This window comes from Xenia sp. Carnegie-2017, unplaced genomic scaffold, assembly GCF_021976095.1.
Source record: "Xenia sp. Carnegie-2017 unplaced genomic scaffold, XeniaSp_v1 HiC_scaffold_21, whole genome shotgun sequence".
In the NCBI taxonomy this organism is placed as follows: Eukaryota; Metazoa; Cnidaria; class Anthozoa; order Malacalcyonacea; family Xeniidae; genus Xenia; species Xenia sp. Carnegie-2017.
Genome location: NW_025813484.1, coordinates 6,532,551 through 6,541,995, shown reverse-complemented (window position 1 = coordinate 6,541,995; position 9,445 = coordinate 6,532,551). Strand labels below are relative to the sequence as shown.

General features: G+C 32.4%; 2 long non-coding RNA genes across 2 annotated transcripts; both read left to right on the top strand.

Moving 5' to 3' along the window:
* The first annotated feature begins 2,894 nt into the window (after positions 1–2,894).
* Positions 2,895–4,450, top strand: LOC124443831. Its single transcript, XR_006947762.1, has 3 exons — positions 2,895–2,988; positions 3,787–3,925; positions 4,435–4,450. It is a non-coding gene; the product is annotated as an uncharacterized LOC124443831 (long non-coding RNA).
* Positions 4,451–4,453: 3 nt separating this feature from the next.
* Positions 4,454–6,927, top strand: LOC124443833. Its single transcript, XR_006947764.1, has 3 exons — positions 4,454–4,643; positions 6,501–6,759; positions 6,843–6,927. It is a non-coding gene; the product is annotated as an uncharacterized LOC124443833 (long non-coding RNA).
* Positions 6,928–9,445: the final 2,518 nt, after the last annotated feature.

Sequence of the window (9,445 nt, the reverse complement as noted above, 5' to 3'; positions counted from 1 at the left end):
GTTCAAGCAATCTCCATTAAACTTTTTGCACGCTCTGATATAAAAACTAGTCGAAGACCGCAGCTTTAAATTGAAGACTGTTGATAATGATATTATTGAGATTTATATACCGCAGGCTTTGTTTCAAGAAACATGAGAAAGTATTATCCCTGAAATCTTTTGCCATTAGTTTCATATCATTAATTTCAGTTTGTCGAAAAATTCCAAATTTTATCATGTCACAACGTTTCTATTTTGTGTAAATTTTATGATGTACTATATAAAAAAAACATAGTGATGAAAATTATACAACACACTCCTTTCCGATAAAAATGGCCACAAAAGTTTTTATAGCAAAATAAATTCTTTCGCCCTAGGTTTTACTTCTGAGTGTTGGAGATAACCCCAAACGAAGCACTAGATTTATTAAATATTATACACAAAGAAACAGGGAATTTTCATAAAAACAGCACAGCTAACAAATTTGTTTTGACAAGAAGAAAATAATCACGTTTTGTGTGTTAATTTAGTATTGTGTGGTAACAGTGTATTTTCAAGTCATTGTATTTGGAAATTAAAAACAGTCATTTCTTTAAAGTTGGCGGCGGACTGTCGCGCTAACTCCCGAAAAAGTTTAGCTACCCTTCCAAACAAAGCCGATGTGTGTTACGTATATGCGTCATGAGAGGTTTACAAAGGAAATTGATCACTGAAGAACGTGATCATGGTTGAAATGTTCCAAGTTCTATTAATCCTATAAAAATATGATTATTATTAAATTTTTAACCAAAAACATGGCTGGTAGCTGTTCATATATCAGTAAATGGTTTTCTCTTCGCTGCCTGTTTAACAATGGGTTATAAATATATTTGTTGTGATATAAATTTCAACTAGCTCTAGGATATGATGATTATTGAATGCGTTAGAAGTAATGAACAAACGAATAAATGAAACAATGAAATACACATGGCTAATTCATTTGCGTTATCATGGTAATGTCCTTGAGCATTTAAGTTTACGTCTTCTTCGCCAAATAGCAACTCCTTAAACTGTATATAGATTATGAAAATATTTCCAAAATATTCCTTGCACATCGCAGTGAGAGTGTTGATATTATAATGAAAGTTTTACGATGGTATTGAATATATTTTTGGCCAGTCGGGAATGCGCTAATTTATTCAGGCTTCGAGGCCAAACTGCATGCATGGATAGTTGCCCTAAATGTGGTTAAATCAAAGTGGTGTTAAAGAGATGCACATCATATGTGATTGTAGTGATACGATATATTTGTTGCTCTCCTATGTACTCACTTGTTTTATATTTTCTTCATTTTTCACAGTTTAAGTTGGTTTAATATAAGATACACAAAGTTTAATGTTTTTCCCAAGATGAACAAGAAACGATTTGCATTTTTGCATTCCATTACAAAATTATGCACGCAACACACATGAAGCTGTTTCAATATTTTTCTTTTGTGTGAGAAATACTTCTTTGTATATCTTAGATATTCTCTATGTATTGTTATAAGTTAGATACACGTTTTAGCTTCTAAATTATTGGCGAGAACGCAACGATAAAAGCAATAAAAATACCTCGACCACTTATCTCTTAGGAAACTATAAAATTTTAATAATATTCGTTTACGTAGCTACAAAACACTTGAACCATAGCATTATAACATAGAGAACTAAATTTCAATTCTACAGTTAGTCAATCTAACTGCTTCTTTGACAAAGAGTAAAATGGTCAAGTTTGTAAGTTGCTTTTACGCAACTATTTCTGTATTTGCTGCTGTTTCTATAACTTATGCCGACGTTAAATTCCGTTTTTCGACAATCTATGGTGATCATATGGTGTTGCAAAAGCCCCAAACGGGCTATATCGTGGGGTTATTGGTGAAATTGGTGAAAGAGTGGGTGCTGAGGCTTAGTAAGAAATCGTATTATACACACGTCGCTGCAAGACAAGAAGGTTTTTATTGTTATTTCTTTCTATAAGGTTTACAGCTATGTAGCAAATGTAGGAATTAGGTGAAATTACATAAAACGACAATTTTAAGTTTAAAATACACCAAAAATTAATGTCATTGATCGAAAATTTATAACTAACAGAGACTTATCTATCGATGGAAACCATTCGCTTTTTAACAAATCTTCATTTTATACGACGTATATTACCCGTTGATATATTGTTTGAAATGAAATATGAACAAACACAACAGTGTGCTGCAATTTATGCTATTAAGCTTGAAAATTGGTAATCGAAGCATTTAATATATAAAATGAAAATTTCTCCGGATTGTTGTGACATTATTTTTTCCGGCTCGGTGCCTCGAGCCTTCATCTGATGAATATCTATTTATATCGGAGCATCTGGCTTATATGCTTTTATAATTCTACATTTTCCAGTGAATATGTGATGGATCATGCTCTACCTAAAACTGTTTTTACCACCAATCAGTAATAATATGTGAACGTATCGCGTCAAGAAACGACGAAGTCTCGTTATGATACTGATGAACTGCAGAAGACAAAGAATTATAACAATATTAAGAATCCAATTCTTCAAAGCATTTAAAGTATTCGTTAATAACCTTAATTGCATTTATTTATTGGTAATCAAACAAAATTTAAATGAGGCATCACTTTTTTTTAAAATTGAGAAAGTTGAGAGGACTTAATTAACCAAACTGATTCATCGATTCACATTTTTAAAATTTTGACATACTCCTGAACTATATGCTTTTAGAAAATGTTTTGTATTCGTACATTGTGCTTAACTGGTAACGTGCACTATACACTATGACTGTTACTATGGTAATCTTTACATAGGAAACAAAGAAGTTGGAGTATGGCAAGTTGTGTTACAACCAATGATGGCTGGAGGTCCATATCGTATTACTGCGTATTCACGTGAAAAAGTCTAAAAAATATAACATTGGATGATGTTTTGTTTGGAGATATTTGGCTTTGCAGTGGTCAGAGCAATATGCAGTATACACTGGACGATGTGAGTTTTTCATTTCAATGTCTAGTTGACGTCATCTAACCTGAAACTAGCAATATTAGGAGACTGCAGTTTAGACTTTTGCTTTTACTTCAGTTTATTGAATTACAAGCGATGTGCAGGCCAGTAGTGTTATTTGTTGGGAAAATCACAAACTTGTAATGCGTTTGATTAAAAACACATTGTAGAGTAAAAGGCAACAATGACAACGTTGGATTGATTGTTTCTGAGATATATTTTATAAGAATGCAGAGAAAATTTATAATGGATAGGGTAGGTTTCTTAGAATAGGAATTGGAGAACAGAGTAGTGACTCATATAAAACATTGGTGACAGTGGGTTGGGTTTGAGGACAGGGTTGGCTTGTTGGATTTTGGGTTTGGGCTAAGAAAAATAGTTGTGATGCAAATATATTCCCAGATGTCACGTGAGCTGTACCCATGTTAGTTATATATCTACAAAGCATTATAAATTTTCAGGGTTTTTTAAAGTATCATCAGATACGTTTTCCTTTTTTGTTTACGAGTATGAAAAGTTTTGATTTTGAATTAAATAATTATAAAAATTACGAAAGTTTGTCTTGTTTTTCAAGCGTTATCATTTTTGTTGGCTTAATATTTTATATACCACTCGTAAAATTACATTTTATCATCTCAAAGAATTGAATGGTTGGTTTGAGATTTTAATAATTTTATAAAATTCTCGATAATATTTTCTTCACCTACAGTTTTCAAAGCATTGTCAAAATACCAGCTCATTACAGGTTTTTATCTAGATTTTATAATTTTTTTCTTTATTTAGTCGGAACATGGAGATAAAGCAATCAATGAATCGATAAACTATCCCAACATACGTGTATTTACTTCTGGCCTTGATTGCTCTATGACTCCTCGGAGGGAGTTAAATAGCATTGTCTTGCCTTGGTCCGTTCCTTCACCAGGTATTCATTATGCATTTGTGAAATAGACAATTGAAATTTATGAAGAGATAATTGAAGTGAATGGAAGAGTCAGGTTGGTACTCTGAACTGGCTGCTCAATTTCAACGATGATTTTCAACGCTGTTATTGTATATAAAATAAAATTAGTTGTGGGAAGTAGCTTTTAAAAGAATGTTTTATGATCCAAATAGGACCACGGTATATGCCTTTTAAATATTTTGAAATTTAATATTATTTACATGCTAGATATTTAATAACAATTTTTGATGACTCACGAAGAACTCGATAAACAAATATTTTCAAAGAAATACTGTAAAATACCTATTGCCTAATGTCCAATTTGTACTATAAGTTTTGCTGTACTTAAACATTTTCGTACCTAAAAATACTTTTTTGCAATCCCAAAGCAGCGTTTAGTATACGTGAGTTGTCAACACGATTGTTTCATATACTTTGTAAAGTTGGAATGACGTCATTTTAAGATAATAATTTATTGTTTGTGTTACCAGAAACTTTAAATGGGGCCTGATGGGATATTATGGAGTTATTTCTCTGCTGTATGTTGGTATTATGGAGTGCAGCTGTATAAGACGTTGAACTACCCAATTGGCTTAATTGGCACCAGTTTTAGTGGGAGCGCTGTAGAATCATGGTCTTCACCAGATGCCCTCACACAATGTGGATGGACTGGGAATGCTTTACCTTCTGCACCAATATTGTACGTCTAATGACATATTCATATGTTTTATCCTGCTCTAAATAGTAGCTTCATAAGAAGATAGAGATTTTGACCTCGTCAGTTAGTTCATTTAAAAATTCCAATACAGATTTTGCTTTACTGAGAAAACAACCATTTCTAAAACATGCATTTCTTTAGCTCTGATTCACCACGCACATCACACGATTTGTGTGGTTTGCGCTCTGATTCACCACGCACGTTTGTTGATCTGGTCTCTTAATCTTTGTACTTATGAACATTGTCAGAACAACTGCATTCGTGTGAAACTCAAGATATACAAAACGATGAGAAAAAAATATCGAATTATGTGGGGTTTTTTTTTATTTGTTTTGGCCTTATGCAGTATGTGAAAAAATCACTCGTGCATGTTTATACGTAATCACACTCAAAGCTCTACTTTTACTATATGAATGAAATTTTTGTCATCACAACTTTGCGCAATGGTAAGGAGTGGTGCAAATTTATGTGTGTTGCTTAACTGTTATTAGAAGGCATTTTTGGATGTTTCCAAAAGTTTTGGCTACCATTGTGTGTCTAACATTTTCTAGAGCTTTATTTACACTAAATAAATCAATACTTTCCAGATTTTATGATAACGATTGCTAAAATCGTAAAAGAAGAAAAGTACTTTTTCTCAAAACCGTTTGCGAGTCCACCTCACGAGTTTTTTCAATGTATTTGAAATATTGTTAAGTCATTAACTTTCAAAAAATTAATTTTCTGAAGATACAGTGAACGAAAACAATGAAAATTTAGATAGAATAAAGGTCGGCCTAAAGTACCATTGGTGCGTTTTTTTCTCATTACATTTCTTGTTCACATTTTCTGTCGCTATATTGAATCTAAGTTAGGCTTTGCAGCAATTTCAAAAAAAATTCGAACTTTGGCAAAAATCTAAATCTAAGACAAGCATTTCTCAAGACATCAAAGTACTTAAAAGAAATAATATGAAAAAATAAAAGCAAGCCATGCTTTGTGCATTTCTAAATATTAAATCCTCATTAAAAAAGCGAAGAGAACAAAAAAAACCCAAATTTTCTTCGTGTATGTACAATTTCTTTTCTGTTAACATGGCATATTGAAACGAAAACGTCTAAAAATTCGACACGTTTTAAGACTTATTGAGATCTTCATTTTGTATTCAAATCCGTTGAATGAATGCCACATGTCCTTAGATGTATGTTGCATTTGTTCTAACGGACTAGACTACAGAATAGAGATCACATTTATAATCGATTGATCATAAATTTTTTAATTGACTTATCCCAAAAGCTCTAATTATCCGCCATGATAGTCGTTTTTGGACACAGTAAACGAGTTTATCAAACTTAATTTGCTAATTAGTCATCAAAGTGATATAAATGCATGTCACATGATCAAGCATATTTTATTGAGACATTCACGTCTTCTACAATGACTAGAAGTTCAGATATGAACAAACGGCTTGGCGATAACAGTTTTAGCGCAGTTCATCTGCGGATACCACCTTTTTGTCTCCGTGAAGGACATATGCAAATTTCTCGATACGTAACAGCACTGTCCCATAATATGGCAGTGTTTTCTAGTTCAGCAACTTGTTCAATTAATGTTCTCCGTCTTTCAACATGGCTTTCAAACACAAACTTTCCGTTCTTAAAGTAGCTGGTGACATGATCATTTGCTAAAAATGTGGAGACAAATCCCTGTGTATTTTTGAATTGTAGCCACCTTGTCCAATATTTGTGAAAATAAATACTATTTTAAAATTTTTGTGTTGATATGATGGAAAATTTCATTAAAGCGCAAAATCAATCAATATACATTTAGAGATAATGTTTGCTTTGCGTGTTTTTTTAGTATTCCTGAATTTGGTAACGTGGACATCATTATCTTCAATAATTATAGTTGTATGTGGAATGCCATGATTGTGCCGTTTCTTAATATGACCATCTACGGTTCCATCTTTTATCAAGGAGAGACAAATGCTTTAGGTAGAAAGTTAGATCTTTTGCCATATGAATGTAGTTTTCCTGCCATGATAAATGATTGGAGAGCAAAGTGGCACATTTCTACACAACATAACACTGACCCACAGTTTCCTTTTGGCTTTGTACAGGTAGGTTTCTTGACATCTAAACTAATCATTGTGTACTTTTTCAACTATTAACTAATAATTGTTTTATACCTGTAAATGTATAGCTGTCAGCTATTAGTCAAAGTATAGGAATTGATCAATATTACTTTGCCGCGGTACGTTGGGAACAGACAGCAGAGAAGGGCTACGCCCAATGCACAACTAAAAACTTTTATGGCTGTAACAATGGACTTGGGAAATCCTTTCTCTCCATACTTCAGCATCCATCCCACTGACAAAGAAAATGTTGGCTATCGCTTGGGACTATCGGGCCTTTCAATAGCTTATGGTGAACAACAAACAGAATGACACATGTGACGCCATGAATTTTGACCCCCTTCTTTTCCGTTTAACTTAATTCCACAGTTTAAGAATAAATTTGATATACAAATTAACATTTTCTTTTGAGTAGAAGTTAGTTAAATGTACTGCTGAATTCGGACCTAATGTGCAAACGTTTCAGTTAATAAATTGTGACGTCATAAGCTAAACACATTTTTACGAACTATACATATATATGGCCGACACCCCATTCCTCTTCGTTTTTCTTTTTTCTTGCTTGGAAAATGATTCTTACTTAATTATTTTTTTCGATGTGCTAAAATAAGTATTTTAGAAACAGACATGGCTGGAAATATAATCTTTTATAGATGATGTTTTGTCAAAAACGTTGTTGTTTAAGATTATATTTGAAATAACGAAGCAATGGCATGACGCTGTATCAATGCGATTCATTTTGGTATTTTTTGTCGTTAATCCCATGATTTTTGAATTAATGGCTTAAACAAAAATCTACAGGAAAATTTCATTAAACTCGATCTTTTTTTAGTCTTAGGGCTTGGTTGAGGTGCTTTTTATGTCTTTACAGAAGTAACAGATTAGTGTCATTAGGGTGTAGCAACAAGAAATATCCTGAATTACATTCGTAATAAAGAGAATGGGAATTTCAACAATACAATGTCAGCAGATGTAAAGAATGCAGGGTTAATATTAAAAGATCTCTTGAAGTTATTACTTGAATATATGTCAGATGTAAAAGTTATCTAAAAAAATAATAGCTGTAGCCTACGTAAGTTTCATTCTTTAGGTTTTGTTTCGATCATAATATAGTTGTCTACTATTGCTACTACATGATTGATATAGAACTAGACCTAAATAATACATAACAACTAGTAGATGCTTAAAATAGTCTTGATTTAGTTTATGTGCTACTCGATGACTTCTAATTTTAATGATTAAAATATCAATTTTGACACGATACAAAGTTACAGACTATCCATACCGTGAAGATTCATAAAAACTTTTCCTTAACAATCAATCTTAATTTTTATTTGTCCCAGAATTTGCAAAATTTGACTAATTTTATCTGCCAAAGAAGGTTGCTTTTCTTCTCGCCATGATAGAAGAATGTTTAGCTTATGACGTCACAAGTTAATAAAATGGCGTTTTGAGACTTTGCACGGACGTGACAACAATGGTAACTTTAGAAGATGATAACTTTTGTCAAAAAGTTAAATTTTATTTCTGATTTAAATTATAAATTCCAGTTGGCTATTTCTTTTATTTAGAATAAAGTAGGTGGTCAAAATTCGTTGCATGTGCACTTTAATAGCTCATGATGAATAGGAGCACAATAGAGCACGCGCTCAATGTATCGCCACGCTAATATATGTACACGGATTTTTCGTGAAAAACAAGCATACTCCAAAATTTGCCCGGTTACTTCATATGACAAACTTTTTTATTAACTTCCTCATAGGTAAATTGTAATGGTAATTGGACAGCGTCACCAATTGTATACAATAGCAGAAGATCCGTGTTCCTAATGGCAAGTTGTGATCCAGACAAGGTCAGATATGCTTGGTCGGACTATCCCTGTGAGTCACTGAAGTGTGCTGTTTACAGTGGAGGACTACCAGCTCCACCATTTATTATGGATGGTCCTTTTTCTTGAAATGAAAACTTAAATGACTGTTAAGACGTATTATCAACTTTCTTTGTGTATCATTCATTTTTTATTCGTTACTGTTGGTCTTTTTTTAAATAAAAACTGAAAAAATTATTCTTGTTCTTTAAAATTTAATAATCATTTCAAATAGACGACAATATTTTTCAGTTTTATATTTTTAATCACAGTCATGTTCCGACTTAAGTACAAGCTATCTTCAGTGCGAATTGATACGTTATTTACAATGTTGTTTATATAATATAGAGACATGATGCAAATAAGACGATATTCAATTAAGATGTTTTGCTGTGTTTGCACTGGCTTATGCAATACATAAACGTATTTCGGACGAAGGTCAACTATTGAATTGCATTTTACGTCTTATCTTAGTATTGTATTACGTTTTACCTTGCTGTCAGGCAATAGTTTAATGTAGAATTATCTACGCTTGTAAGCCCGACTCAGGGCGGATCTAGGCCATGGCGAAAGTGACTTGAGCCACGGTCAGAATTCTGCCACTTAAGTTTTTCCAGGGTTGACTTTTTCATGATTAAAAATTTTGCTCAAATACAGCAAAATTCGATCAAAAGCAAAATTGAATGAATTTTGTAATTTTTGTCAAAAATTTGTGTTAACAGAACAAAAACTTCAAATTAAACGTCTTGTTAAAATAGTATTATCATCCAGTTAAAATCTGAACTGTAAAATCACCGAAAGCGT